Raw genomic sequence first — 6,009 nt, forward strand, 5'->3', positions numbered from 1 at the left:
CAACATAAATTATAGAGTATTCTCGAGAGATTTATTAACTTGAAAATTCTCTCTAGATAAGCTTGATTTTAAAATACATACGTCTCCCCCTCAACTAAAAATCATACATAATTTAGGATTGCATTTAAAACAATTGGTTGTTTAAAACACACTGTTTAAAACATATTTTAAACAGTGTTTTAAACAAAGGCTTTAACAAAATTGTGTTTTTTTTAAGTTGTAAAATTATGCCATAATTGTGTAAAAATATGCTTTCCATAATTACCACCCGATTTAGCCGACGTACATAGATATGGGATGGTTGGAACCCCTCAAAATAGTCCGTTCAACAGTTATAGTACGGATATTTCGTCAAAGGAGCCATATTTACCCTATATTTTCAATTGTCAATGTCAATCCACATTCGTCACGTCATGGCTTAAAAAAATAAAAGAAAATAAAAGAAAAAACATGTTTTCAACAAGGGCCTTGTTGTAAACATGCTCTCTTTAAATTTATTTTTGTTTTAAATGCAACCCTATTTCATAGCAATAGGTATTTAGGTTCCAGTCAATACCGTGCCACGACACACCAAAAGACATATGCAATTTCGTCCAACACGCGACTTCACGAAGTGTGCTACTATAGAAAGACTTTGGCCGAAACTTAGGGCACGTGTCCATTGTCAATAGCCGCGCTGGGTGGGCGTGACTACTGTCCGGTCCTTCCAATCCGAGCCCACAATGCAAATGCCCCCCGTACACCCACAGAGCATTAAAGACATGACAATTTGTGTGTGCGTCTCACGAAAGTTTTTTTGTTAGTCTGCTACGTTTGGGATACAACATTATCTTTTGATTATATAACAGACCGGAAGTCACGAATGAAAAACATACGCTAAAGTAATTATAACAAGATAACAGGTGTTATAATTATGAATTACGTGCCCCAGCTCCACAGGTAAATCTGACCATCGGCGGGCAGAGAGAAAGAGAGGATTAAAAATTAATATAATGAACAGCTTCTAGGAGGTACAGAACTTCAATATACATTTGAATAGTATATTCATATTGAAATGAATAATATAATGCAATAACCGATATTATTGACGAAATTCAGTCTCCAACTTGAAAATATCACCCTATGGCGGCCAAAGACCAACGTTTGGACTGGGGGACGAATTGCTGTTTGGGTCCTGATTCTAGCTAAAACCCACGTTAACATGATATATAAGCTCATGGCTATGGCGGCAGGTCCCAATGTTGAGTAAAGAATTAAGACATAACGATTGGCGCCTGTTTCGAGTAGAGTCATATGAGAAGAAGATGAAGAAAACATAAAATTCTGCCTTCAACTTAATACATATAACGTACTGCAAGCTGCCGCTACGAGAAACGGCAAAAACGGCTCGGTTATGATATATATCAGCAGTTGTTGATTTGTATTGCTTCGTTGTGGAAACCGTAATGTTTTATTTGACGAGTACAAAATTTAAAATCTCTACCCGCTGTACGTACGTATACGTACTACATATAGGCCTACTGCTCGCTAAGCAGCAACGGTCAAACTGCGTTTGCATACCCAAACATTAATACAAAAGTTACTCGGTAGAGTGGTGATTAATTATCCTGCTGCGGGGTACTGGCGTGTGGAACGTGTTGCTAACCTGATATACAGCACGGCGGGTGTTCTCACAATCACATCGAATATCTATTTACTGTGGATACTTCTTACGCAATGACTAGCAAAGCTAATAGGCTACTTCTGACGTAATAATGAGCAATGGCATTTAAAAATCGGACGTTTGTGCTATCACGAACCTGGTATAATACATCTTCCTTGTTCACGAATGTTCAGTTCATGTCATAGTACTTGTACAAATAAAAAGTACTCGTTCTTTCACAAAGAAATCGATTAGATATGGGAAGTAGTCGATTACGATTACTTCGGAATTTTTTCGAATGTAATCGATTGCGATTACGATTACTTGAAAAAGCTGTAATCGTCGTAATCGATTACGATTACTAATCGCGATTACCCCATGTCTGGTTGATATTAGGAATGACAAAGTGACGGTTAATTACCCAAAAAATATTGATTTGCCGTCATATTTTGAAACAATGTTAAACATGATACATTTTAAAGTCTCTTTAAACCCCTATCCGCGTTTTTCTATCAATACATTAAAATGTATTTGGAATGGCCGAAACAACCCGTCGTCACCCCCCCCCCCATCAAACGTTGGTCTTGGGCCCCCCATAGAGTTCTAAACCAAGCTCCTGGGGGCTTCGCCCCCAGATCAGCCCCCATAGAGATGCACGATGAACGAGATGTCTTGTATACACGAAATGGCAACGTTTATGCCCTAATCGCGCGAAGCGCGGAATTCTTTGACGATTTATGATTTAATCGGTCAATAATTTTTTCATGATTCATGATTCAATCGACCACTAATATTGGTAATTGCATATATATTGCTATGTTTTTAAACCTCTCGCATCCCACGTAGTGGCCTACTCTGTTTTACCGCTAGAGCTGAGTGAGGTACTGTCTTGGAAATATTCGGGAGGGCCCGTTGGTATAATTACTTCGTCACATGTCGTTATTTCGTGACCTCCCGTCTGCTAGGTGAAAAGATATTGAAATCACCAAAGCGTACCAAACTAAAAAGACGCACCCGATTCCCGACTGGTATTTCTTCACTGCCAAATATTGCCTATGGACAATTCGACTTCGTGGTTTTCGGTCAACATAAGGGCAGTCCTTTTCGGCCAAGGTTTTCTCGCTGTCAATTTTTTTTCCCTTTACTTAGTTAATTTGATCAGCAGTTGCAATTGCAGTGCCCTCTCGAAATCCAGTGTTGGCCTAAAGTTCATTTATCTTGGTGCGTCGTGGCGCGGCAACGGCTAAAGCCGCAATGTCCAATTCTGAAAATCATTGAACTCTAAATCGCGCGAAGCGCGAGAAAAATTTGAATGAAGTTGCATAAATTTTCAAAATACGCTATAATTTATGTTAATTCAGGAAATAATTTTGGGTGCCCGCCGAGCTCGCCACCCAATTGGGAGGGGGGGTTGCGGGAGTTACGGTCCTGGGGATAATGTATAGCTTATTGTCTTGGTAGCTGGTTTCCGAGACGCGTGCACTGTGCGGCTTGCCGAAATGGCCTCGTTGTTTAGCCAAGGTGGCAGTTATTAACCATCTTTGAATTTCAACTTTCGGCTTTCTTTTTTTGACATCTTTCATGGGTGGTGATATATTCATAGAAATGATCAGCACTGATTCACTTGTTTTACGAAATATGGATTTGGAACCACATCTCGTAAAAATTTGAAACACAGACCTTGTAATGCGTAATGTGACAGTGGCAACAAAGAAGGTTTGGTGACTTCTGGTGACTTTAATTCTATCGGCATAATTTGCTACATTGACTTTACTTTGAATCGTATACGTATACCGTCGTATAGGCTGCGTAATCACGGTATGTTAATGAGCAGGCTTGATAGTAAACGAATTTCCGGTTCAGTTTATAACTCCTATGGTTTTAGTCCACGCAGCAACATTAAAAAATAGGTTTTATATTTTAAATTTCAAGCAACCTTTGGCGGGCCGCACAGAATCTCTCCGCGGGCCGCACTTTGCCCAGGCCTGCCCTAAATAATACCTGGTCCTTAATCCGAAAAGCCAGACCCGAACTCGTACCCTTCAATAACAGCCTTTTTTAGAGTTGACCATACGTCTCTTGAAGGAACGACATCACCATATTTAACTATAGGCTCAATCATATATCACCACGATCAGATGAGGTAATGCATATTGTGATTTTAGTATGTACGATAGCTCTGTCAAAGACATGACTACTATAACTGCGGGACCCCATATATCTGTTCCTTCGACAACTATGCTAGTCAGCCCTCAAGTTGACCGGAGCTCGATATGACATCTAAACCTCGCCAATCTACATATCCATCCATTTTCATTGCTATTGGTGTTATGTTGTCTCGTATTTCGTTCCATCCATTGTGCATTTACATGCCTCTTATTTACATCACCTAATCCCAGGTGGGTGTCTGATTTCAAAGACTGCCTCAAGTCTTTTAGACACCTTCCATTCTTTACGTTGTATCGCATTCTTGTGGTGTTTGATTTGATGAAATTACTAAAGAACTGATACTGACTATTACAGAGGTCTACAGCATGCGGCCCGCGAGACCATTTTGTGCGGCCCGCGGCAGTAATTTGGATTTCGAAGTATTCGACAATATGTAACTGAGTAATATATCTTGTTTTTTTAATTTGTAAATCGGAAATTTGCCCCAAAACTACTCTGGAAGCCTGAAACTACTCATCAAACTTCACTATTACATCACTTTGAAAAGGTACCACGCAGCGGAAGATCAATGAATACTTCGGCGATTGCAAATTTCTATTGCTATGGCACAGTAATCATTATATTCAAGTTGTTATAGATCTGTTCCAATATTCGAAGGTAACTGTAACGCTGATTTAATTTGACTTAGGTAATGGCATGATCAATATATAGCCTCAATTGTTATCAGGAGTATGCACGAAACCGGGACTAGGATGTTGTACTGCTCCAATACTCTGATATCAGATCTTTGTAAAATTATAAAATATTCTACCTGTAATTGTGTCACGTCAAATGTCCGCTGGCTGCAAAATTATAACGCGACAGCTTTTACGATGAACTGATGCATTTGTACTATCGCATGGTGTCTACAACTAATCATACAGCAACTATGCCCAGTACAGCAACAATTTTATTCAAATATTTTTAGATGTGATTTTTTTCATGCAAGGCGTGAATTCACAATAGTAAATCACATTTTCAGGATGCGTGTGGAATGTCTCTCTGCAAGGTCCCGTGATAAGGTCTACTCAGAAAAACATTGAATTTCCATAGTATTGGTGCTGCGGCCCGCGGCGCCCTCAAAAATTAGGAAATTGGCCCGCGAGCACATATGAGTTTGAGACCTCTGGACTATTAGCTCATTATGTCCCTTGGGTAGTCAATTGAAGTAGCAATCGCGGTATGAGCTGTCAATTACACGCCGTGCTCGTGCGAACTTTCATTTCCTAAGTCAAGACACGGCAGACCTCACCTGCCAGTCTTTGCGTTCACTGTTGTTTTCCACGTGACAGATCTAGCCTGCGAGTGTTTTGCGTACACCGCACTCATCTGGTTACAGTAGATTATAATCATTACCGCTGTATCCATGAAGGCTACGACGTGGGCACTAGTGCTGTAACATTACATGTCATGAGGTCATATATGTTCATAACGCGTGGACTTGCCTCTCGTCAGTCTTTGAGAAACGATCTCGTGTGTCGTGATACATTCGCCACATGTTCAAATTGGTAAGAGTGAATTCCGCCATCTGGGGTCGTTTTCAGACTTGCGCGCACGTGTCGCTTCGAGTTGCTGTGGCAAGCAGAAGTCGGGTCGTATTTGGCCAGTACGATACCCTTCTGTGAGCTATATTCGAGGCTACACGGGGTCTGTGGACGGTTTCGGTTGGTTGACTCACATCTGGACAGTTGATTCTTGTGTCGAGTATCATATAATATAACGTTCACTTTTACAATTCCTATTCGCGATCAAGTGTAATGCACTTGTTGCTCAGCCACACACAACTGTGTGCAATTTCTCAGTCACCTCATCGATAAGAATGACGTACTTAGCACAACGCACACTTGCTACGAGACTATTTATTGTTACCTAATTTTTCTCTTGTCGTATTCGTGCTAAGTCTAGTTGTCAAGTCTTTTTCAAAGTGTTGCTGGCTGTCGTGTGCCGTTTCAGATTTGGCGCGCACTTCCTATCTCGTATTCGCATCCGTGCATCAAGCTCCCATAGTGGAAGGGACATCGAACGTCTTCGATCGACTTGGGGAATAATTCTGGCATTATATTTCGTGTGACGAAATCACCGGTACCGATTCGCAACGATACGAGAAATCGAGAAAACGGTTGACCCCGACAGTCCACTACCAACTGCGGCAAAAGGAT

Source organism: Botryllus schlosseri, chromosome 12 (genome assembly GCF_051294905.1).
Source record: "Botryllus schlosseri isolate E-star chromosome 12, Bs_hap1, whole genome shotgun sequence".
Classification (NCBI taxonomy): Eukaryota; Metazoa; Chordata; class Ascidiacea; order Stolidobranchia; family Styelidae; genus Botryllus; species Botryllus schlosseri.